Raw genomic sequence first — 27,233 nt, forward strand, 5'->3', positions numbered from 1 at the left:
GGACGATCTAGGTTACCTAGCGGGCACTTGGACTATGTAGGTTCCCTAGCGGGCACTTGGACTATCTTCGTCCCTTAGCGGGATCTTGGACTATGTAGGTTCCCTATCGGGCAGTTGGACTATGTAAGTTAACTAGCGGGCCCTTAGACTATCTAGGTTACCTAGCGGGCACTTGGACTATGTACGTCCCCTAGCGGGCACTTGGACTATCTAGGTTAAATAGAGGGCCCTTGGACTATGTAGGTTAACTAGCGGGCACTTGGACTATCTAGATTAACTAGCGGGCACTTGGACGATGCAGGTTCCATAGCGGGCACTTGGACTATATAGGTTAATTAGCAGGCACTTGGACTATGGAGGTTACCTAGCGGGCACTTAGACTGTCTAGGTTACCTAACGGGCACTTGGACTATGTAGGTTAATTAGCGGGCACTTGGACTATGTAGGTTAATTAGCGGGCACTTGGACTATCTAGGTTAACGAACCGGCACGTGGACTATGTAGGTAACCTAATGGGCACTTGGACTATCTAGGTTAGGTAACGGGCACTTGGACTATCTAGGTGCCCTAACGGGCACTTGGAATACGTAGGTTCCCTTTCGGACACTTGGACTATGTAGGTTCCTCAGCGGGTACTTGGACTATGTAGGTTATCTAGCGGGCACTTGGACTATCTAGGTTGCCCAGCGGGCATTTGGACTATGTACGTCCCCTAGCGGGCACTTGGACTATCGAGGTTAACTAGAGGGCCCTTGGACTATGTAGGTTAACTAGAGGGCACTTGGACTATCTAGGTTAACTAACGGACCTTGGACTATGTAGGTTAACTATCGGGCACTTGAACTATCTAGCTTAACTAGCGGGCCCTTGGACTATGTAGGTTAACTAGCGGGCTCTTGTACTATCTAGGTTAACGAACGGGCACGTGGACTATGTAGGTAACCAAGCGGGCACTTGGACAGTCTAGGTTACCTAGAGGGCACTTGGAAAATCTAGGTTAATGAATGGGCAATTGGACAATGTAGGTTACCTCGCGGGAACTTAGACTATTTGGGTACCCTAGCGGGCATTTGGACTATCTAGGTTACCTAACGGGCATTTGGACTATGTAGGTTCCCTAGCGGGCACTTGGATTATGTAGGTTCCCTTCTTGCACTTGGACTATGTAGGTTTCTAGCGGGCATTTGGACTATGTAGGTTACCTAGCGGGCACTTGGGCTATGTAGGTTCCCTAGCGGGCATTTGGACTATCTAGGTTACCTAACGGGCATTTGGACTACGTACGTTACTAGTGGGCATTTGGACTATGTAGGTTACATAGCGGATACTTGGACTATGTAGGTTCCCCATCAGGGACTTGGACAATGTACGTTAACTAGCGGGCAATTGGACTATCTAGGTTAACTAGAGGGCCCTTGGACTATGTAGGTTAACTAGCGGGCCCTTTGACGATCTAGGTTAGCAAACGGGCACTTGGACAATGTAGGTTACCTAGCAGGCACTTGGACTGTCTAGGTTACCTAGCGGGCACTTGAACTATCTAGGTTAACGAACGGGCACTTGGACTATGTAGGTTAGCTAACAGGAACTTGGACTATCTAGGTTAACGAACGGGCACTTGGACTATGGATGTTACCTAGCGGGCACTTGGACTATGGAGGTTACCTAGCGGGCACTTGGACTATCTAGGTTACCTAACGGGCACTTGGACTATGCAGGTAACCTAGCGGGCACTTGGACTGTTTAAGTTACCTAGAGGACACTTGGACTATAGGTTAACTAGCGGGCACTTGGACTATATAGGTTACCTAGCGGCCCTTAGACTATGTTGGTTACCTACCGCGACTTGGACTATGTAAGTTAACGAATATGCACTTGGACTATGTAAGTAACCTAGCGGGCACTTGGACAGTACAGGTTACATAGCGGGCACTTGGACTATCTAGGTTAGCAAACCGGAACATGGAATATCTAGGTTACCTAGCGGGCACTTGGATTATGTAGGATCCCTATTGGACATTTGTACTACTGAGGTTAACTAGCGGGCACTTTGACTATCTAGGTTAACTAGCGGGCACTTGGACTATCTAGGTCAACTAGCGGGCCATTGTACTATGTAGGTTAACTAGCGGGCACTTGGCCTATCTAGGTTACCTAACGGGAACTTGGACTATGTAGGTTTACTAGCGGACACTTGGACGATCTAGGTTAACTAGCGGGCACTTGGACAATGCAGGTTCCCTAGCGGGCACTATGAATATGTAGCTTCCCTAGAGGGAACTTGGACTATATAGGTTCCCTATGGGCACTTGGACAATCTGGGTTCCCTAACGGGCACTTGGAATATGAAGATTCCCTATCGGGCACTTGGACTATGTAGGTTCCTCATTGGACACTTGGACTATGTAGGTTAACTAGCGGGCCCTTGGACTATCTAGGTTACCTAGCGGGCACTTGGACTATCTAGGTTAACTAGAGGGCACTTGTACAATGCAGGTTCCCTAGCGGGCACTTTGACTATGTAGGTTCCCTAGAGGGCACTTGGACTATATAGGTTCCCTATGGGCACTTGGACAATCTGGGTTCCCTAACGGGCACTTGGAATATGAAGATTCCCTATCGGGCACTTGGACTATGTAGGTTCCTCATTGGGCACTTGGAATATGTAGGTTACCTAGCGGGCACTTGGACTATAGTTTAAATAGCGGGCACTTGGACTATATAGGTTACCTAGCGGGCCTTTGGACTATGTAGGTTACCTAGCGCGACTTGGACTATCTAAGTTAACAAACGTGCACTTGGACTATGTACGTAACCTAGCGGGCTCTTGGACAGTATAGGTTACCTAGCGGGCACTTGGACTATCTAGGTTAACGAATGGGCACTTGAACTATGTAGGTTACCTAGCGGGCACTTGGACTATCTTGGTTAGCAAACCGGAACTTGGAATATCTAGGTTACCTAGCGGGCACTTGGACTATGTACGTTACCTTGCGGGCACTTGGCCTATCTAGGTTACCTAACGGGAACTTGGACTATGTAGGTTTACTAGCGGACACTTGGACGATCTTGGTTAACTAGCGGGCACTTGGACGATGCAGGTTCCCTAGCGGGCACTATGAATATGTAGCTTCCCTAGAGGGCACTTGGACCATATAGGTTCCCTATGGGCACTTGGACTATCTGGGTTCCCTAACGGGCACTTGGAATATGAAGATTCCCTATCGGGCACTTGGACTATGTAGGTTCCTCATTGGGCACTCGGACTATGTAGGTTCCCTATCGGGCACTTGGACTATGTAGGTTAACTAGCGGGCCCTTCGACTATCTAGGTTACCTAGTGGGCACTTGGACTATCTAGGTTAACTAGCGGGCACTTGTACAATGCAGGTTCCCTAGCGGGCACTTTGACTATGTAGCTTCCCTAGAGGGCACTTGGACGATATAGGTTCCCTATGGTTACTTGGACTATCTAGGTGCCCTAACGGGCACTTGGAATACGTAGGTTCCCTTTCGGACACTTGGACTATGTAGGTTCCTCAGCGGGCACTTGGACTATGTAGGTAATCTAGCGGGCACTTGGACTATCTAGGTTGCCCAGCGGGCACTTGGACTATGTACGTCCCCTAGCGGGCACTTGGACTATCGAGGTTAACTAGAGGGCCCTTGGACTATGTAGGTTAACTAGAGGGCACTTGGACTATCTAGGTTAACTAACGGACCTTGGACTATGTAGGTTAACTAGCGGGCACTTGGATGATCTATGTTAACTAGCGAGCACTTGGACTATCTAGGTTAACTAGCGGGCACATGGACGATGCAGGTTCCCTAGAGGGCATTTGGACTATGTAGGTTCCCTAACGGGCACTTGGACTATGTAGGTCCCTTAGCGGGCACTTGGACTATGTTGGTTCCCTATCGGGCAGTTGGACTCTGTGGGTATCCTAGCGGGCATTTGGACTATCTAGGTTACCTAGAAGGCACTTTGACTATCTAGGTAAACTAACGGGCACTTGGAATATGTAGGTTCCCTAGCGGGCACTTGGACTATGTAGGTTAAATAGCAGGCACTTGGACTGTCTAGGTTACCTAGCGGGCACTTGAACTATCTAGGTTAACGAACAGGCACTTGGACTATGTAGGTTAGCTAACAGGAACTTGGACTATCTAGGTTAACGAACGGGCACTTGGACTATGGAGGTTACCTAGCGGTCACTTGGACTATCTAGGTTAGCTAACGGGTACATGGACTATCTAGGTTCCCTAGCGGGCACTTGGACTATGTAGGTTCCCTAGCAGGGCTTTGACTATGTAAGTTCTCTAACGGGCACTTGGACTATGTACGTTACTAGTGGTCATTTGGACTATGTAGGTTACCTAGCGGATACTTGGACTATGTAGGTTCCCCATCAGGGACTTGGACAATGTAGGTTAACTAGCGGGCACTTGGACTATCTAGGTTAACTAGCGGGCACTTGGACTATGTAGGTTACCTAGCGGGCACTTGGACTATGTAGGTTACCTAGCAGGCACTTGGACTGTCTAGGTTACCTAGCGGGCACTTGAACTATCTAGGTTAACGAACGGGCACTTGGACTATGTAGGTTAGCTAACAGGAACTTGGACTATCTAGGTTAACGAACGGGCACTTGGATTATGTAGGTTACCTAGCGGGCACTTGGACTATCTAGGTTAGCTAACGGGTACTTGGACTATCTAGGTTCCCTAGCGGGCACTTGGACTATGTAGGTTCCCTAGCAGGGCTTTGACTATGTAAGGTCTCTAACGGGCACTTGGATTATGTGGGTTCCCTAGCGGGCATTTGGACTATCTAGGTTACCTAACGGGCACTTGGACTATGTACGTTACTAGCGGGCATTTGGACTATGTAGGTTACCTAGCGGATACTTGGACTATGTAGGTTCCCCATCAGGGACTTGGACAATGTAGGTTAACTAGCGGGCACTTGGACTATCTAGGTTAACTAGCGGGCCCTTGCACTATGTAGGTTAACTAGCGGGCTCTTGTACTATCTAGGTTAACGAACGGGCACGTGGACTATGTAGGTAACCAAGCGGGCACTTGGACAGTCTAGGTTACCTAGAGGGCACTTGGAAAATCTAGGTTAATGAATCGGCTCTTGGACTATGTAGGTTACCTCGCGGGCACTTAGACTATGTGGGTACCCTAGCGGGCATTTGGACTATCTAGGTTACTTAACGGGCATTTGGACTATGTAGGTTCCCTAGCGGGCACTTGGATTATGTAGGTTCCCTTCTTGCACTTGGACTATGTAGGTTTCTAGCGGGCATTTGGACTATCTTGGTTCCCTAACGGGCACTTGGAATATGAAGTTTCCCTTTCGGGCACGTGGATTATGTAGGTTCCTCATTGGGCACTTGGACTATGTAGGTTACCTAGCAGGCACTTGGACTGTCTAGGTTACCTAGCGGGCACTTGAACTATCTAGGTTAACGAACGGGCACTTGGACTATGTAGGTTAGCTAACAGGAACTTGGACTATATAGGTTAAAGAACGGGCACTTGGACTATGGAGGTTACCTAGCGGGCACTTGGACTATGGAGGTTACCTAGCGGGCACTTGGACTATCTAGGTTAGCTAACGGGTACGTGGACTATCTAGGTTCCCTAGCGGGCACTTGGACTATGTAGGTTCCCTAGCAGGGCTTTGACTATGTAAGTTCTCTAACGGGCACTTGGACTATGTGTGTTCCCTAGCGGGCATTTGGACTATCTAGGTTAACTAACGGGCACTTGGACTATGTACGTTACTAGCGGGCATTTGGACTATGTAGGTTACCTAGCGGATACTTGGACTATGTAGGTTCCCCATCAGGGACTTGGACAATGTAGGTTAACTAGCGGACACTTGGACTATCTAGGTTAACTAGAGGGCCCTTGGACTATGTAGGTTAACTAGCGGGCCCTTTGACGATCTAGGTTAGCAAACGGGCACTTGGACTATGTAGGTTACCTAGCAGGCACTTGGATTGTCTAGGTTACCTAGCGGGCACTTGAACTATCTAGGTTAACGAACGGGCACTTGGACTATGTAGGTTAGCTAACAGGAACTTGGACTATCTAGGTTAATGAACGGGCACTTGGACTATGGAGGTTACCTAGCGGACACTTGGACTATCTAGGTTAGCTAACGGGTACTTGGACTATCTAGGTTACCTAGCGGGCACTTGGACTATGTAGGTTCCCTAGGAGGGCTTTGACTATGTAAGTTCTCTAACGGGCACTTGGACTATGTGGGTTCCCTAGCGGGCATTTGGACTATCTAGGTTACCTAACGGGCACTTGGACTATGTACGTTACTAGCGGGCATTTGGACTATGTAGGTTACCTAGCGGATACTTGGACTATGTAGGTTCCCCATCAGGGACTTGGACAATGTAGGTTAACTAGCGGACACTTGGACGATCTAGGTTAACTAGCGGGCACTTGGACAATGCAGGTTCCCTAGCGGGCACTATGAATATGTAGCTTCCCTAGAGGGAACTTGGACTATATAGGTTCCCTATGGGCACTTGGACAATCTGGGTTCCCTAACGGGCACTTGGAATATGAAGATTCCCTATCGGGCACTTGGACTATGTAGGTTCCTCATTGGGCACTTGGACTATGTAGGTTAACTAGCGGGCCCTTGGACTATCTAGGTTACCTAGCGGGCACTTGGACTATCTAGGTTAACTAGAGGGCACTTGTACAATGTAGGTTCCCTAGCGGGCACTTTGACTATGTAGGTTCCCTAGAGGGCACTTGGACTATATAGGTTCCCTATGGGCACTTGGACTATCTAGGTGCCCTAATGGGCACTTGGAATACGTAGGTTCCCTTTCGGCACTTGGACTATGTAGGTTCCTCAGCGGGCACTTGGACTATGTAGGTTAACTAGCGGGCACTTGGACTATCTAGGTTACCTAGCGGGCACTTGGACTATGTAGGTTCCCTAGCGGGCACTTGGACTATGTTCGTCCCTTAGCGGACACTTGGACTATGTAGGTTCCCTATCGGGCAGTTTGACTATGTAGGTTAACTAGCGGGCCCTTAGACTATCTAGGTTACCTAGCGTGCACTTGGACTATGTACGTCCCCTAGCGGGCACTTGGACTATCTAGGTTAAATAGAGGGCCCTTGGACTATGTAGGTTAACTAGCGGGCACTTGGAATATCTAGGTTAACTAGCGGACCTTGGACTATGTTGGTTAACTAGCGGGCACTTGGACGATCTAGGTTAACTAGCGGCCACTTGGTCTATCTAGCTTAACTAGCGGGCACTTGGACTATCTAGATTAACTAGCGGGCACTTGGACGATGCAGGTTCCCTAGCGGGCACGTGGACTATATAGGTTGATTAGCGGGCACTTGGACTATGGAGGTTACCTAGCGGGCACTTGGACTGTCTAGGTTACCTAATGGGCACTTGGACTATGTAGGTTAATTAGCGGGCACTTGGACTATGTAGGTTACCTAGCGGGCACTTTGACTATCTAGGTTAACCAACCGGCACGTGGACTATGTAGGTAACCTAACGGGCACTTGGACTATGTAGGTTAGGTAACGGGCACTTGGACTATCTAGGTTACCTAGCGAGAACTTGGAATATGTAGGTTACCTAGCGGGCACTTGGACTATAGTTTAACTAGCGGGCACTTGGACTATATAGGTTACCTAGCGGGCCCTTGGACTATATAGGTTACCTAGCGCGACTTGGACTATCTAAGTTAACGAACGTGCACTTGGACTATGTAGGTAACCTAGCGGGCACTTGGACAGTATAGGTTACCTAGCGGGCACTTGGACTATCTAGGTTAACGAATGGGCACTTGGACTATGTAGGTTACCTAGCGGGCACTTGGACTATCTAGGTTAGTAAACTGGAACTTGGAATATCTAGGTTACCTAGCGGGCACTTGGACTATGTAGGTTACCTTGCGGGCACTTGGCCTATCTAGGTTACCTAACGGGAACTTGGACTATGTAGGTTTACTAGCGGTCACTTGGACAATCTTGGTTAACTAGCGGGCACTTGGACAATGCAGGTTCCCTAGCGGGCACTATGAATATGTAGCTTCCCTAGAGGGCACTTGGACCATATAGGTTCCCTATGGGCACTTGGACTATCTGGTTTCCCTAACGGGCACTTGGAATATGAAGTTTCCCTATCGGGCACGTGGACTATGTAGGTTCCTCATTGGGCACTTGGACTATGTAGGTTACCTATCGGGCACTTGGACTATGTAGGTTAACTAGCGGGCCCTTTGACGATCTAGGTTAGCAAACGGGCACTTGGACTATGTAGGTTACCTAGCAGGCACTTGGACTGTCTAGGTTACCTAGCGGGCACTTGAACTATCTAGGTTAACGAACGGGCACTTGGACTATGTAGGTTAGCTAACAGGAACTTGGACTATCTAGGTTAACGAACGGGCACTTGGACTATGGAGGTTACCTAGCGGACACTTGGACTATCTAGGTTAGCTAATGGGTACTTGGACTATCTAGGTTACCTAGCGGGCACTTGGACTATGTAGGTTCCCTAGCAGGGCTTTGACTATGTAAGTTCTCTAACGGGCACTTGGACTATGTGGGTTCCCTAGCGGGCATTTGGACTATCTAGGTTACCTAACGGGCACTTGGACTATGTACGTTACTAGCGGGCATTTGGACTATGTAGGTTACCTAGCGGATACTTGGACTATGTAGGTTCCCCATCGGGGACTTGGACAATGTAGGTTAACTAGCGGGCACTTGGACTATCTAGGTTAACTAGCGGACCCTTGGACTATGTAGGTTAACTAGCCTGCTTTGTACTATCTAGGTTAACGAACGGGCACGTGGACTATGTAGGTAACCAAGCAGGCAATTGGACAGTCTAGGTTACCTAGAGGGCACTTGGAAAATCTAGGTTAATGAATGGGCACTTGGACAATGTAGGTTACCTCGCGGGCACTTAGACTATGTGGGTACCCTAGCGGGCATTTGGACTATCTAGGTTACCTAACGGGCATTTGGACTATGTAGGTTCCCTAGCGGGAACTTGTATTACGTAGGTTCCCTTCTTGCACTTGGACTATGTAGGTTTCTAGCGGGCATTTGGACTATGTAGGTTACCTAGCGGGCACTTTGGCTATGTAGGTTCCCTAGCGGGCATTTGGACTATCTAGGTTACCTAACGGGCATTTGGACTACGTACGTTACTAGTGGGCATTTGGACTATGTAGGTTACCTAGCGGATACTTGGACTATGTACGTTCCCCATCAGGGACTTGGACAATGTAGGTTAACTAGCGGGCACTTGGACTATCTAGGTTAACTAGAGGGCCCTTGGACTATGTAGGTTAACTAGCGGGCCCTTTGATGATCTAGGTTAGCAAACGGGCACTTGGACTATGTAGGTTACCTAGCAGGCACTTGGACTGTCTAGGTTACCTAGCGGGCACTTGAACTATCTAGGTTAACGAACGGGCACTTGGACTATGTAGGTTAGCTAACAGGAACTTGGACTATCTAGGTTAACAAACGGGCACTTGGACTATGGATGTTACCTAGCGGGCACTTGGACTATGGAGGTTACCTAGCGGGCACTTGGACTATCTAGGTTACCTAACGGGCACTTGGACTATGCAGGTAACCTAGCGGGCACTTGGACTGTTTAAGTTACCTAGAGGGCACTTGGACTATAGGTTAACTAGCAGGCACTTGGACTATATAGGTTACCTAGCGGCCCTTAGACTATGTTGGTTACCTACCGCGACTTGGACTATCTAAGTTAACGAACGTGCACTTGGACTATGTAAGTAACCTAGCGGGCACTTGGACAGTATAGGTTACATAGCGGGCACTTGGACTATCTAGGTTAGCAAACCGGAACTTGGATTATCTAGGTTACCTAGCGGGCACTTGGATTATGTAGGATCCCTATTGGACATTTGTACTACTTAGGTTAACTAGCGGGCACTTTGACTATCTAGGTTAACTAGCGGGCACTTGGCCTATCTAGGTTACCTAACGGGAACTTGGACTATGTAGGTTTCCTAGCGGACCCTTGGACGATCTAGGTTAACTAGCGGTCACTTGGACAATGCAGGTTCCCTAGCGGGCACTATGAATATGTAGCTTCCCTAGAGGGCACTTGGATCATATAGGTTCCCTATGGGCACTTGGACTATCTGGGTTCCCTAACGGGCACTTGGAATATGAAGTTTCCCTTTCGGGCACGTGGATTATGTAGGTTCCTCATTGGGCACTTGGACTATGTAGGTTACCTAGCAGGCACTTGGACTGTCTAGGTTACCTAGCGGGCACTTGAACTATCTAGGTTAACGAACGGGCACTTGGACTATGTAGGTTAGCTAACAGGAACTTGGACTATATAGGTTAAAGAACGGGCACTTGGACTATGGAGGTTACCTAGCGGGCACTTGGACTATGGAGGTTACCTAGCGGGCACTTGGACTATCTAGGTTAGCTAACGGGTACGTGGACTATCTAGGTTCCCTAGCGGGCACTTGGACTATGTAGGTTCCCTAGCAGGGCTTTGACTATGTAAGTTCTCTAACGGGCACTTGGACTATGTGTGTTCCCTAGCGGGCATTTGGACTATCTAGGTTAACTAACGGGCACTTGGACTATGTACGTTACTAGCGGGCATTTGGACTATGTAGGTTACCTAGCGGATACTTGGACTATGTAGGTTCCCCATCAGGGACTTGGACAATGTAGGTTAACTAGCGGACACTTGGACTATCTAGGTTAACTAGAGGGCCCTTGGACTATGTAGGTTAACTAGCGGGCCCTTTGACGATCTAGGTTAGCAAACGGGCACTTGGACTATGTAGGTTACCTAGCAGGCACTTGGATTGTCTAGGTTACCTAGCGGGCACTTGAACTATCTAGGTTAACGAACGGGCACTTGGACTATGTAGGTTAGCTAACAGGAACTTGGACTATCTAGGTTAACGAACGGGCACTTGGACTATGGAGGTTACCTAGCGGACACTTGGACTATCTAGGTTAGCTAACGGGTACTTGGACTATCTAGGTTACCTAGCGGGCACTTGGACTATGTAGGTTCCCTAGCAGGGCTTTGACTATGTAAGTTCTCTAACGGGCACTTGGACTATGTGGGTTCCCTAGCGGGCATTTGGACTATCTAGGTTACCTAACGGGCACTTGGACTATGTACGTTACTAGCGGGCATTTGGACTATGTAGGTTACCTAGCGGATACTTGGACTATGTAGGTTCCCCATCAGGGACTTGGACAATGTAGGTTAACTAGCGGACACTTGGACGATCTAGGTTAACTAGCGGGCACTTGGACAATGCAGGTTCCCTAGCGGGCACTATGAATATGTAGCTTCCCTAGAGGGAACTTGGACTATATAGGTTCCCTATGGGCACTTGGACAATCTGGGTTCCCTAACGGGCACTTGGAATATGAAGATTCCCTATCGGGCACTTGGACTATGTAGGTTCCTCATTGGGCACTTGGACTATGTAGGTTAACTAGCGGGCCCTTGGACTATCTAGGTTACCTAGCGGGCACTTGGACTATCTAGGTTAACTAGAGGGCACTTGTACAATGCAGGTTCCCTAGCGGGCACTTTGACTATGTAGGTTCCCTAGAGGGCACTTGGACTATATAGGTTCCCTATGGGCACTTGGACTATCTAGGTGCCCTAATGGGCACTTGGAATACGTAGGTTCCCTTTCGGACACTTAGACTATGTAGGTTCCTCAGCGGGCACTTGGACTATGTAGGTTAACTAGCGGGCACTTGGACTATCTAGGTTACCTAGCGGGCACTTGGACTATGTAGGTTCCCTAGCGGGCACTTGGACTATGTTCGTCCCTTAGCGGACACTTGGACTATGTAGGTTCCCTATCGGGCAGTTTGACTATGTAGGTTAACTAGCGGGCCCTTAGACTATCTAGGTTACCTAGCGTGCACTTGGACTATGTACGTCCCCTAGCGGGCACTTGGACTATCTAGGTTAAATAGAGGGCCCTTGGACTATGTAGGTTAACTAGCGGGCACTTGGAATATCTAGGTTAACTAGCGGACCTTGGACTATGTAGGTTAACTAGCGGGCACTTGGACGATCTAGGTTAACTAGCGGCCACTTGGTCTATCTAGCTTAACTAGCGGGCACTTGGACTATCTAGATTAACTAGCGGGCACTTGGACGATGCAGGTTCCCTAGCGGGCACGTGGACTATATAGGTTGATTAGCGGGCACTTGGACTATGGAGGTTACCTAGCGGGCACTTGGACTGTCTAGGTTACCTAATGGGCACTTGGACTATGTAGGTTAATTAGCGGGCACTTGGACTATGTAGGTTACCTAGCGGGCACTTTGACTATCTAGGTTAACCAACCGGCACGTGGACTATGTAGGTAACCTAACGGGCACTTGGACTATGTAGGTTAGGTAACGGGCACTTGGATTATCTAGGTTACCTAGCGAGAACTTGGAATATGTAGGTTACCTAGCGGGCACTTGGACTATAGTTTAACTAGCGGGCACTTGGACTATATAGGTTACCTAGCGGGCCCTTGGACTATATAGGTTACCTAGCGCGACTTGGACTATCTAAGTTAACGAACGTGCACTTGGACTATGTAGGTAACCTAGCGGGCACTTGGACAGTATAGGTTACCTAGCGGGCACTTGGACTATCTAGGTTAACGAATGGGCACTTGGACTATGTAGGTTACCTAGCGGGCACTTGGACTATCTAGGTTAGTAAACTGGAACTTGGAATATCTAGGTTACCTAGCGGGCACTTGGACTATGTAGGTTACCTTGCGGGCACTTGGCCTATCTAGGTTACCTAACGGGAACTTGGACTATGTAGGTTTACTAGCGGTCACTTGGACAATCTTGGTTAACTAGCGGGCACTTGGACAATGCAGGTTCCCTAGCGGGCACTATGAATATGTAGCTTCCCTAGAGGGCACTTGGACCATATAGGTTCCCTATGGGCACTTGGACTATCTGGTTTCCCTAACGGGCACTTGGAATATGAAGTTTCCCTATCGGGCACGTGGACTATGTAGGTTCCTCATTGGGCACTTGGACTATGTAGGTTACCTATCGGGCACTTGGACTATGTAGGTTAACTAGCGGGCCCTTTGACGATCTAGGTTAGCAAACGGGCACTTGGACTATGTAGGTTACCTAGCAGGCACTTGGACTGTCTAGGTTACCTAGCGGGCACTTGAACTATCTAGGTTAACGAACGGGCACTTGGACTATGTAGGTTAGCTAACAGGAACTTGGACTATCTAGGTTAACGAACGGGCACTTGGACTATGGAGGTTACCTAGCGGACACTTGGACTATCTAGGTTAGCTAACGGGTATTTGGACTATCTAGGTTACCTAGCGGGCACTTGGACTATGTAGGTTCCCTAGCTGGGCTTTGACTATGTAAGTTCTCTAACGGGCACTTGGACTATGTGTGTTCCCTAGCGGGCATTTGGACTATCTAGGTTAACTAACGGGCACTTGGACTATGTACGTTACTAGCGGGCATTTGGACTATGTAGGTTACCTAGCGGATACTTGGACTATGTAGGTTCCCCATCGGGGACTTGGACAATGTAGGTTAACTAGCGGGCACTTGGACTATCTAGGTTAACTAGCGGACCCTTGGACTATGTAGGTTAACTAGCCTGCTTTGTACTATCTAGGTTAACGAACGGGCACGTGGACTATGTAGGTAACCAAGCAGGCAATTGGACAGTCTAGGTTACCTAGAGGGCACTTGGAAAATCTAGGTTAATGAATGGGCACTTGGACAATGTAGGTTACCTCGCGGGCACTTAGACTATGTGGGTACCCTAGCGGGCATTTGGACTATCTAGGTTACCTAACGGGCATTTGGACTATGTAGGTTCCCTAGCGGGAACTTGTATTACGTAGGTTCCCTTCTTGCACTTGGACTATGTAGGTTTCTAGCGGGCATTTGGACTATGTAGGTTACCTAGCGGGCACTTGGGCTATGTAGGTTCCCTAGCGGGCATTTGGACTATCTAGGTTACCTAACGGGCATTTGGACTACGTACGTTACTAGTGGGCATTTGGACTATGTAGGTTACCTAGCGGATACTTGGACTATGTACGTTCCCCATCAGGGACTTGGACAATGTAGGTTAACTAGCGGGCACTTGGACTATCTAGGTTAACTAGAGGGCCCTTGGACTATGTAGGTTAACTAGCGGGCCCTTTGATGATCTAGGTTAGCAAACGGGCACTTGGACTATGTAGGTTACCTAGCAGGCACTTGGACTGTCTAGGTTACCTAGCGGGCACTTGAACTATCTAGGTTAACGAACGGGCACTTGGACTATGTAGGTTAGCTAACAGGAACTTGGACTATCTAGGTTAACAAACGGGCACTTGGACTATGGATGTTACCTAGCGGGCACTTGGACTATGGAGGTTACCTAGCGGGCACTTGGACTATCTAGGTTACCTAACGGGCACTTGGACTATGCAGGTAACCTAGCGGGCACTTGGACTGTTTAAGTTACCTAGAGGGCACTTGGACTATAGGTTAACTAGCAGGCACTTGGACTATATAGGTTACCTAGCGGCCCTTAGACTATGTTGGTTACCTACCGCGACTTGGACTATCTAAGTTAACGAACGTGCACTTGGACTATGTAAGTAACCTAGCGGGCACTTGGACAGTATAGGTTACATAGCGGGCACGTGGACTATCTAGGTTAGCAAACCGGAACTTGGAATATCTAGGTTACCTAGCGGGCACTTGGATTATGTAGGATCCCTATTGGACATTTGTACTACTTAGGTTAACTAGCGGGCACTTTGACTATCTAGGTTAACTAGCGGGCACTTGGCCTATCTAGGTTACCTAACGGGAACTTGGACTATGTAGGTTTCCTAGCGGACCCTTGGACGATCTAAGTTAACTAGCGGTCACTTGGACAATGCAGGTTCCCTAGCGGGCACTATGAATATATAGCTTCCCTAGAGGGCACTTGGATCATATAGGTTCCCTATGGGCACTTGGACTATCTGGGTTCCCTAACGGGCACTTGGAATATGAAGTTTCCCTTTCGGGCACGTGGATTATGTAGGTTCCTCATTGGGCACTTGGACTATGTAGGTTACCTAGCAGGCACTTGGACTGTCTAGGTTACCTAGCGGGCACTTGAACTATCTAGGTTAACGAACGGGCACTTGGACTATGTAGGTTAGCTAACAGGAACTTGGACTATATAGGTTAAAGAACGGGCACTTGGACTATGGAGGTTACCTAGCGGGCACTTGGACTATGGAGGTTACCTAGCGGGCACTTGGACTATCTAGGTTAGCTAACGGGTACGTGGACTATCTAGGTTCCCTAGCGGGCACTTGGACTATGTAGGTTCCCTAGCAGGGCTTTGACTATGTAAGTTCTCTAACGGGCACTTGGACTATGTGTGTTCCCTAGCGGGCATTTGGACTATCTAGGTTAACTAACGGGCACTTGGACTATGTACGTTACTAGCGGGCATTTGGACTATGTAGGTTACCTAGCGGATACTTGGACTATGTAGGTTCCCCATCAGGGACTTGGACAATGTAGGTTAACTAGCAGGCACTTGGACTATCTAGGTTAACTAGAGGGCCCTTGGACTATGTAGGTTAACTAGTGGGCCCTTTGACGATCTAGGTTAGCAAACGGGCACTTGGACTATGTAGGTTACCTAGCAGGCACTTGGACTGTCTAGGTTACCTAGCGGGCACTTGAACTATCTAGGTTAACGAAATGGCACTTGGACTATGTAGGTTAGCTAACAGGAACTTGGACTATCTAGGTTAATGAACGGGCACTTGGACTATGGAGGTTACCTAGCGGGCACTTGGACTATGGAGGTTACCTAGCGGGCACTTGGACTATCTAGGTTAGCTAACGGGTACTTGGACTATCTAGGTTACCTAGCGGGCACTTGGACTATGTAGGTTACGTAGCGGGCACTTGGACTATCTAGGTTAACTAACGGGCACTTGGACTATGCAGGTAACCTAGCGGGCACTTGGACTGTTTAAGTTAACCAGGGGGCACTTGGACTATGTAGGTTAACTAGCGGGCACTTGGACTATCTAGATTACCTAACGGGCACCTGGACTATCTAGATTACCTAGCGGGCACTTGGATTCTAAAGGTTACCTAGCCGGCCCTTGGACTATGTAGGTTACCTAGCGGGCAATTGGACGATCTAGGTTAACGAACAGGCACGTGGACTATATAGTTAACCTAACGGGCACTTGGACTATCTAGGTTACTTAGCGGGCACTTGGACTATGTAGGTTCCCTAGCAGGGCTTTGACTATGTAAGTTCTCTAACGGGCACTTGGACTATGTGGGTTCCCTAGCGGGCATTTGGACTATCTAGGTTACCTAACGGGCCCTTGGACTATGTTGGTTACCTACCGCGACTTGGACTATCTAAGTTAACGAATGGGCACTTGAACTACATAGGTTACCTAGCGGGCACTTGGACTATCTAGGTTAGCAAACCGGAACTTGGAATATCTAGGTTACCTAGCGGGCACTTGGACTATGTAGGATCCCTATCGGACATTTGTACTACTTAGGTTAACTAGCGGGCCCTTTGACTATGTAGGTTAACTAGCGGGCACTTGGACTATCTAGGTCAACTAGCGGGCCATTGTACTATGTAGGTTAACTAGCGGGCACTTGGCCTATCTAGGTTACCTAACGGGAACTTGGACTAAGTAGGTTTACTAGCGGACACTTGGACGATCTAGGTTAACTAGCGGGCACTTGGACGATGCAGGTTCCCTAGCGGGCACTCTGAATATGTAGCTTCCCCAGAGGGAACTTGGACTATATAGGTTCCCTATGGGCACTTGGACAATCTGGGTTCCCTAACGGGCACTTGGAATATGAAGATTCCCTATCGGGCACTTGGACTATGTAGGTTCCTCATTGGGCACTTGGACTATGTAGGTTAACTAGCGGGCCCTTGGACTATCTAGGTTACCTAGCGGGCACTTGGACTATCTAGGTTAACTAGAGGGCACTTGTACAATGCAGGTTCCCTAGCGGGCACTTTGACTATGTAGGTTCCCTAGAGGGCACTTGGACTATCTAGGTGCCCTAATGGGCAGTTGGAATACGTAGGTTCCCTTTTGGACACTTGGACTATGTAGGTTCCTCAGCGGGCACTTGGACTATGTAGGTTAACTAGCGGGAACTTGGACTATCTAGCTTACCTAGCGGGCACTTGGACTATGTAGGTTCCCTAGCGGGCACTTGGACTATCTAGGTTACCTAGCAGGCACTTGGACTATGTAGGTTCCCTAGCGGGCCCTTGGACTATGTTCGTACCTTAGCGGGCACTTGGACTATGTAGGTTCCCTATCAGGCAGTTGGACTATGTAGGTTAACTAGCGGGCCCTTAGACTATCTAGGTTACCTAGCGGACACTTGGACTATGTACGTCCCCTAGCGGGCACTTGGACTATCTAGGTTAAATAGAGGGCCCTTGGACTATGTAGGTTAACTAGCGGGCACTTGGAATATCTAGGTTAACTAGCGGACCTTGGACTATGTAGGTTAACTAGCGGGCACTTGGACGATCTAGGTTAACTAGCGGCCACTTGTACTATCTAGCTTAACTAGCGGGCACTTGGACTATCTAGATTAACTAGCGGGCACTTGGACGATGCAGGTTCCCTAGCGGGCACTTGGACTATATAGGTTTATTAGCGGGCACTTGGACTATGGAGGTTACCTAGCGGGCACTTGGACTGTCTAGGTTACCTAACGGGCACTTGGACTATGTAGGTTAAATAGCGGGCACTTGGACTATGTAGGTTACCTAGCGGGCACTTGGACTATCTAGGTTAACGAACCGGCACATGGACTATGTAGGTAACCTAACGGGCACTTGGACTATCTAGGTTAGGTAACGGGCACTTGGCCTATCTAGGTTACTTAACGGGAACTTGGACTATGTAGGTTTACTAGCGGACACTTGGACAATCTTGGTTAACTAGCGTGCACTTGGACAATGCAGGTTCCCTAGCGGGCACTATGAATATGTAGCTTCCCTAGAGGGCACTTGGACCATATAGGTTCCCTATGGGCACTTGGACTATCTAGGTACCCTAACGGGCACTTGGAATATGAAGATTCCCAATCGGGCACTTGGACTATGTAGGTTCCTCATTGGGCACTTGGACTATGTAGGTTCCGTATCGGACACTTGGACTATGTAGGTTAACTAGCGGGCCCTTCGACTATCTAGGTTACCTAGCGGGCACTTGGACTATCTAGGTTAACTAGAGGGCACTTGGACTATGTAGGTTCCCTATCGGGCAGTTGGACTATGTAGGTTAACTAGAGGGCACTTGTACAATGCAGGTTCCCTAGCGGGCACTTTGACTATGTAGGTTCCCTAGAGGGCACTTGGACTATCTAGGTGCCCTAATGGGCAGTTGGAATACGTAGGTTCCCTTTTGGACACTTGGACTATGTAGGTTCCTCAGCGGGCACTTGGACCATGTAGGTTAACTAGCGGGCACTTGGACTATCTAGCTTACCTAGCGGGCACTTGGACTATGTAGGTTCCCTAGCGGGCACTTGGACTATCTAGGTTACCTAGCAGGCACTTGGACTATGTAGGTTCCCTAGCGGGCACTTGGACTATGTTCGTACCTTAGCGGGCACTTGGACTATGTAGGTTCCCTATCAGGCAGTTGGACTATGTAGGTTAACTAGCGGGCCCTTAGACTGTCTAGGTTACATAGCGGGCACTTGGACTATGTACGTCCCCTAGCGGGCACTTGGACTATCTAGGTTAAATAGAGGGCCCTTGGACTATGTAGGTTAACTAGCGGGCACTTGGAATATCTAGGTTAACTAGCGGACCTTGGACTATGTAGGTTAACTAGCGGGCACTTGGACGATCTATGTTAACTAGCGGCCACTTGTATTATCTAGCTTAACTAGCGGGCACTTGGACTATCTAGATTAACTAGCGGGCACTTGGACGATGCAGGTTCCCTAGCGGGCACTTGGACTATATAGGTTTATTAGCGGGCACTTGGACTATGGAGGTTACCTAGCGGGCACTTGGACTGTCTAGGTTACCTAACGGGCACTTGGACTATGTAGGTTAATTAGCGGGCACTTGGACTATGTAGGTTACCTAGCGGGCACTTGGACTATGTAGGTTAACGAACCGGCACGTGGACTATGTAGGTAACCTAACAGGCACTTGGACTATCTAGGTTAGGTAACGGGCACTTGGCCTATCTAGGTTACCTAACTGGAACTTGGACTATGTAGGTTTACTAGCGGACACTTGGACAATCTTGGTTAACTAGCGTGCACTTGGACAATGCAGGTTCCCTAGCGGGCACTATGAATATGTAGCTTCCCTAGAGGGCACTTGGACCATATAGGTTCCCTATGGGCACTTGGACTATCTGGGTACCCTAACGGGCACTTGGAATATGAAGATTCCCTATCGGGCACTTGGACTATGTAGGTTCCTCATTGGGCACTTGGACTATGTAGGTTCCGTATCGGGCACTTGGACTATGTAGGTTAACTAGCGGGCCCTTCGACTATCTAGGTTACCTAGCGGGCACTTGGACTATCTAGGTTAACTAGCGGGCACTTGTACAATGCAGGTTCCCTAGCGGGCACTTTGACTATGTAGCTTCCCTAGAGGGCACTTGGACTATATAGGTTCCCTATGGTTATTTGGACTATCTAGGTGCCCTAACGGGCACTTGGAATACGTAGGTTCCCTTTCGGACACTTGGACTATGTAGGTTCCTCAGCGGGCACTTGGACTATGTAGGTTACTAGCGGGCACTTGGACTATCTAGGTTACCTAACGGGAACTTGGACTATGTAGGTTTACTAGCGGACACTTGGACAATCTTGGTTAACTAGCGGGCACTTGGACAATGCAGGTTCCCTAGCGGGCACTATGAATATGTAGCTTCCCTAGAGGGCACTTGGACCATATAGGTTCCCTATGGGCACTTGGACTATCTGGGTTCCCTAACGGGCACTTGGAATATGAAGTTTCCCTATCGGGCACGTGGACTATGTAGGTTCCTCATTGGGCACTTGGACTATGTAGGTTACCTAGCAGGCACTTGGACTGTCTAGGTTACCTAGCGGGCACTTGAACTATCTAGGTTAACGAACGGGCACTTGGACTATGTAGGTTAGCTAACAGGAACTTGGACTATATAGGTTAAAGAACAGGCAATTGGAATATGGAGGTTACCTAGCGGGCACTTGGACTATGGAGGTTACCTAGCGGGCACTTGGACTATCTAGGTTAGCTAACGGGTACGTGGACTATCTAGGTTCCCTAGCGGGCACTTGGACTATGTAGGTTCCCTAGCAGGGCTTTGACTATGTAAGTTCTCTAACGGGCACTTGGACTATGTGTGTTCCCTAGCGGGCATTTGGACTATCTAGGTTACCTAACGGGCACTTGGACTATGTACGTTACTAGCGGGCATTTGGACTATGTAGGTTACCTAGCGGATACTTGGACTATGTAGGTTCCCCATCAGGGACATGGACAATGTAGGTTAACTAGCGGGCACTTGGACTATCTAGGTTAACTAGAGGGCCCTTGGACTATGTAGGTTAACTAGTGGGCCCTTTGACGATCTAGGTTAGCAAACGGGCACTTGGACTATGTAGGTTACCTAGCGGGCAATTGGACGATCTAGGTTAACGAACGGGCACGTGGACTATGTAGTTAACCTAACGGGCACTTGGACTATCTAGGTTAGGTAACGGGCACTTGGACTATCTAGGTTACCTAGCGGGAACTTGGAATATGTAGGTTACCTAGAGGGCACTTGGACTATAGGTTAATTAGCGGGCACTTGGACTATATAGGTTACCTAGCGGCCCTTGGACTATGTTGGTTACCTACCGCGACTTGGACTATCTAAGTTAACGAATGGGCACTTGAACTACGTAGGTTACCTAGCGGGCACTTGGACTATCTAGGTTAGCAAACCGGAACTTGGAATATCTAGGTTACCTAGCGGGCACTTGGACTATGTAGGATCCCTATCGGACATTTGTACTACTTAGGTTAACTAGCGGGCCCTTTGACTATGTAGGTTAACTAGCGGGCACTTGGACTATCTAGGTCAACTAGCGGGCCATTGTACTATGTAGGTTAACTAGCGGGCACTTGGCCTATCTAGGTTACCTAACGGGAACTTGGACTATGTAGGTTTACTAGCGGACACTTGGACAATCTTGGTTAACTAGCGTGCACTTGGACAATGCAGGTTCCCTAGCGGGCACTATGAATATGTAGCTTCCCTAGAGGGCACTTGGACCATATAGGTTCCCTATGGGCACTTGGACTATCTAGGTACCCTAACGGGCACTTGGAATATGAAGATTCCCAATCGGGCACTTGGACTATGTAGGTTCCTCATTGGGCACTTGGACTATGTAGGTTCCGTATCGGGCACTTGGACTATGTAGGTTAACTAGCGGGCCCTTCGACTATCTAGGTTACCTAGCGGGCACTTGGACTATCTAGGTTAACTAGCGGGCACTTGGACTATGTAGGTTCCCTATCGGGCAGTTGGACTATGTAGGTTAACTAGAGGGCACTTGTACAATGCAGGTTCCCTAGCGGGCACTTTGACTATGTAGGTTCCCTAGAGGGCACTTGGACTATCTAGGTGCCCTAATGGGCAGTTGGAATACGTAGGTTCCCTTTTGGACACTTGGACTATGTAGGTTCCTCAGCGGGCACTTGGACCATGTAGGTTAACTAGCGGGCACTTGGACTATCTAGCTTACCTAGCGGGCACTTGGACTATGTAGGTTCCCTAGCGGGCACTTGGACTATCTAGGTTACCTAGCAGGCACTTGGACTATGTAGGTTCCCTAGCGGGCACTTGGACTATGTTCGTACCTTAGCGGGCACTTGGACTATGTAGGTTCCCTATCAGGCAGTTGGACTATGTAGGTTAACTAGCGGGCCCTTAGACTGTCTAGGTTACATAGCGGGCACTTGGACTATGTACGTCCCCTAGCGGGCACTTGGACTATCTAGGTTAAATAGAGGGCCCTTGGACTATGTAGGTTAACTAGCGGGCACTTGGAATATCTAGGTTAACTAGCGGACCTTGGACTATGTAGGTTAACTAGCGGGCACTTGGACGATCTAGGTTAACTAGCGGCCACTTGTATTATCTAGCTTAACTAGCGGGCACTTGGACTATCTAGATTAACTAGCGGGCACTTGGACGATGCAGGTTCCCTAGCGGGCACTTGGACTATATAGGTTTATTAGCGGGCACTTGGACTATGGAGGTTACCTAGCGGGCACTTGGACTGTCTAGGTTACCTAATGGGCACTTGGACTATGTAGGTTAATTAGCGGGCACTTGGACTATGTAGGTTACCTAGCGGGCACTTGGACTATGTAGGTTAACGAACCGGCACGTGGACTATGTAGGTAACCTAACAGGCACTTGGACTATCTAGGTTAGGTAACGGGCACTTGGCCTATCTAGGTTACCTAACTGGAACTTGGACTATGTAGGTTTACTAGCGGACACTTGGACAATCTTGGTTAACTAGCGTGCACTTGGACAATGCAGGTTCCCTAGCGGGCACTATGAATATGTAGCTTCCCTAGAGGGCACTTGGACCATATAGGTTCCCTATGGGCACTTGGACTATCTGGGTACCCTAACGGGCACTTGGAATATGAAGATTCCCTATCGGGCACTTGGACTATGTAGGTTCCTCATTGGGCACTTGGACTATGTAGGTTCCGTATCGGGCACTTGGACTATGTAGGTTAACTAGCGGGCCCTTCGACTATCTAGGTTACCTAGCGGGCACTTGGACTATCTAGGTTAACTAGCGGGCACTTGTACAATGCAGGTTCCCTAGCGGGCACTTTGACTATGTAGCTTCCCTAGAGGGCACTTGGACTATATAGGTTCCCTATGGTTATTTGGACTATCTAGGTGCCCTAACGGGCACTTGGAATACGTAGGTTCCCTTTCGGACACTTGGACTATGTAGGTTCCTCAGCGGGCACTTGGACTATGTAGGTTACTAGCGGGCACTTGGACTATCTAGGTTACCTAACGGGAACTTGGACTATGTAGGTTTACTAGCGTACACTTGGACAATCTTGGTTAACTAGCGGGCACTTGGACAATGCAGGTTCCCTAGCGGGCACTATGAATATGTAGCTTCCCTAGAGGGCACTTGGACCATATAGGTTCCCTATGGGCACTTGGACTATCTGGGTTCCCTAACGGGCACTTGGAATATGAAGTTTCCCTATCGGGCACGTGGACTATGTAGGTTCCTCATTGGGCACTTGGACTATGTAGGTTACCTAGCAGGCACTTGGACTGTCTAGGTTACCTAGCGGGCACTTGAACTATCTAGGTTAACGAACGGGCACTTGGACTATGTAGGTTAGCTAACAGGAACTTGGACTATATAGGTTAAAGAACAGGCACTTGGAATATGGAGGTTACCTAGCGGGCACTTGGACTATGGAGGTTACCTAGCGGGCACTTGGACTATCTAGGTTAGCTAACGGGTACGTGGACTATCTAGGTTCCCTAGCGGGCACTTGGACTATGTAGGTTCCCTAGCAGGGCTTTGACTATGTAAGTTCTCTAACGGGCACTTGGACTATGTGTGTTCCCTAGCGGGCATTTGGACTATCTAGGTTACCTAACGGGCACTTGGACTATGTACGTTACTAGCGGGCATTTGGACTATGTAGGTTACCTAGCGGATACTTGGACTATGTAGGTTCCCCATCAGGGACATGGACAATGTAGGTTAACTAGCGGGCACTTGGACTATCTAGGTTAACTAGAGGGCCCTTGGACTATGTAGGTTAACTAGTGGGCCCTTTGACGATCTAGGTTAGCAAACGGGCACTTGGACTATGTAGGTTACCTAGCGGGCAATTGGACGATCTAGGTTAACGAACGGGCACGTGGACTATGTAGTTAACCTAACGGGCACTTGGACTATCTAGGTTAGGTAACGGGCACTTGGACTATCTAGGTTACCTAGCGGGAACTTGGAATATGTAGGTTACCTAGAGGGCACTTGGACTATAGGTTAATTAGCGGGCACTTGGACTATATAGGTTACCTAGCGGCCCTTGGACTATGTTGGTTACCTACCGCGACTTGGACTATCTAAGTTAACGAATGGGCACTTGAACTACGTAGGTTACCTAGCGGGCACTTGGACTATCTAGGTTAGCAAACCGGAACTTGGAATATCTAGGTTACCTAGCGGGCACTTGGACTATGTAGGATCCCTATCGGACATTTGTACTACTTAGGTTAACTAGCGGGCCCTTTGACTATGTAGGTTAACTAGCGGGCACTTGGACTATCTAGGTCAACTAGCGGGCCATTGTACTATGTAGGTTAACTAGCGGGCACTTGGCCTATCTAGGTTACCTAACGGGAACTTGGACTATGTAGGTTTACTAGCGGACACTTGGACAATCTTGGTTAACTAGCGTGCACTTGGACAATGCAGGTTCCCTAGCGGGCACTATGAATATGTAGCTTCCCTAGAGGGCACTTGGACCATATAGGTTCCCTATGGGCACTTGGACTATCTAGGTACCCTAACGGGCACTTGGAATATGAAGATTCCCAATCGGGCACTTGGACTATGTAGGTTCCTCATTGGGCACTTGGACTATGTAGGTTCCGTATCGGGCACTTGGACTATGTAGGTTAACTAGCGGGCCCTTCGACTATCTAGGTTACCTAGCGGGCACTTGGACTATCTAGGTTAACTAGCGGGCACTTGGACTATGTAGGTTCCCTATCGGCCAGTTGGACTATGTAGGTTAACTAGAGGGCACTTGTACAATGCAGGTTCCCTAGCGGGCACTTTGACTATGTAGGTTCCCTAGAGGGCACTTGGACTATCTAGGTGCCCTAATGGGCAGTTGGAATACGTAGGTTCCCTTTTGGACACTTGGACTATGTAGGTTCCTCAGCGGGCACTTGGACCATGTAGGTTAACTAGCGGGCACTTGGACTATCTAGCTTACCTAGCGGGCACTTGGACTATGTAGGTTCCCTAGCGGGCACTTGGACTATCTAGGTTACCTAGCAGGCACTTGGACTATGTAGGTTCCCTAGCGGGCACTTGGACTATGTTCGTACCTTAGCGGGCACTTGGACTATGTAGGTTCCCTATCAGGCAGTTGGACTATGTAGGTTAACTAGCGGGCCCTTAGACTGTCTAGGTTACATAGCGGGCACTTGGACTATGTACGTCCCCTAGCGGGCACTTGGACTATCTAGGTTAAATAGAGGGCCCTTGGACTATGTAGGTTAACTAGCGGGCACTTGGAATATCTAGGTTAACTAGCGGACCTTGGACTATGTAGGTTAACTAGCGGGCACTTGGACGATCTAGGTTAACTAGCGGCCACTTGTATTATCTAGCTTAACTAGCGGGCACTTGGACTATCTAGATTAACTAGCGGGCACTTGGACGATGCAGGTTCCCTAGCGGGCACTTGGACTATATAGGTTTATTAGCGGGCACTTGGACTATGGAGGTTACCTAGCGGGCACTTGGACTGTCTAGGTTACCTAACGGGCACTTGGACTATGTAGGTTAATTAGCGGGCACTTGGACTATGTAGGTTACCTAGCGGGCACTTGGACTATGTAGGTTAACGAACCGGCACGTGGACTATGTAGGTAACCTAACAGGCACTTGGACTATCTAGGTTAGGTAACGGGCACTTGGCCTATCTAGGTTACCTAACTGGAACTTGGACTATGTAGGTTTACTAGCGGACACTTGGACAATCTTGGTTAACTAGCGTGCACTTGGACAATGCAGGTTCCCTAGCGGGCACTATGAATATGTAGCTTCCCTAGAGGGCACTTGGACCACATAGGTTCCCTATGGGCACTTGGACTATCTGGGTACCCTAACGGGCACTTGGAATATGAAGATTCCCTATCGGGCACTTGGACTATGTAGGTTCCTCATTGGGCACTTGGACTATGTAGGTTCCGTATCGGGCACTTGGACTATGTAGGTTAACTAGCGGGCCCTTCGACTATCTAGGTTACCTAGCGGGCACTTGGACTATCTAGGTTAACTAGCGGGCACTTGTACAATGCAGGTTCCCTAGCGGGCACTTTGACTATGTAGCTTCCCTAGAGGGCACTTGGACTATATAGGTTCCCTATGGTTATTTGGACTATCTAGGTGCCCTAACGGGCACTTGGAATACGTAGGTTCCCTTTCGGACACTTGGACTATGTAGGTTCCTCAGCGGGCACTTGGACTATGTAGGTTACTAGCGGGCACTTGGACTATCTAGGTTACCTAACGGGAACTTGGACTATGTAGGTTTACTAGCGGACACTTGGACAATCTTGGTTAACTAGCGGGCACTTGGACAATGCAGGTTCCCTAGCGGGCACTATGAATATGTAGCTTCCCTAGAGGGCACTTGGACCATATAGGTTCCCTATGGGCACTTGGACTATCTGGGTTCCCTAACGGGCACTTAGAATATGAAGTTTCCCTATCGGGCACGTGGACTATGTAGGTTCCTCATTGGGCACTTGGACTATGTAGGTTACCTAGCAGGCACTTGGACTGTCTAGGTTACCTAGCGGGCACTTGAACTATCTAGGTTAACGAACGGGCACTTGGACTATGTAGGTTAGCTAACAGGAACTTGGACTATATAGGTTAAAGAACAGGCACTTGGAATATGGAGGTTACCTAGCGGGCACTTGGACTATGGAGGTTACCTAGCGGGCACTTGGACTATCTAGGTTAGCTAACGGGTACGTGGACTATCTAGGTTCCCTAGCGGGCACTTGGACTATGTAGGTTCCCTAGCAGGGCTTTGACTATGTAAGTTCTCTAACGGGCACTTGGACTATGTGTGTTCCCTAGCGGGCATTTGGACTATCTAGGTTACCTAACGGGCACTTGGACTATGTACGTTACTAGCGGGCATTTGGACTATGTAGGTTACCTAGCGGATACTTGGACTATGTAGGTTCCCCATCAGGGACATGGACAATGTAGGTTAACTAGCGGGCACTTGGACTATCTAGGTTAACTAGAGGGCCCTTGGACTATGTAGGTTAACTAG

Source organism: Tenrec ecaudatus, chromosome 4 (assembly GCF_050624435.1).
Source record: "Tenrec ecaudatus isolate mTenEca1 chromosome 4, mTenEca1.hap1, whole genome shotgun sequence".
Lineage (NCBI taxonomy): Eukaryota > Metazoa > Chordata > Mammalia > Afrosoricida > Tenrecidae > Tenrec > Tenrec ecaudatus.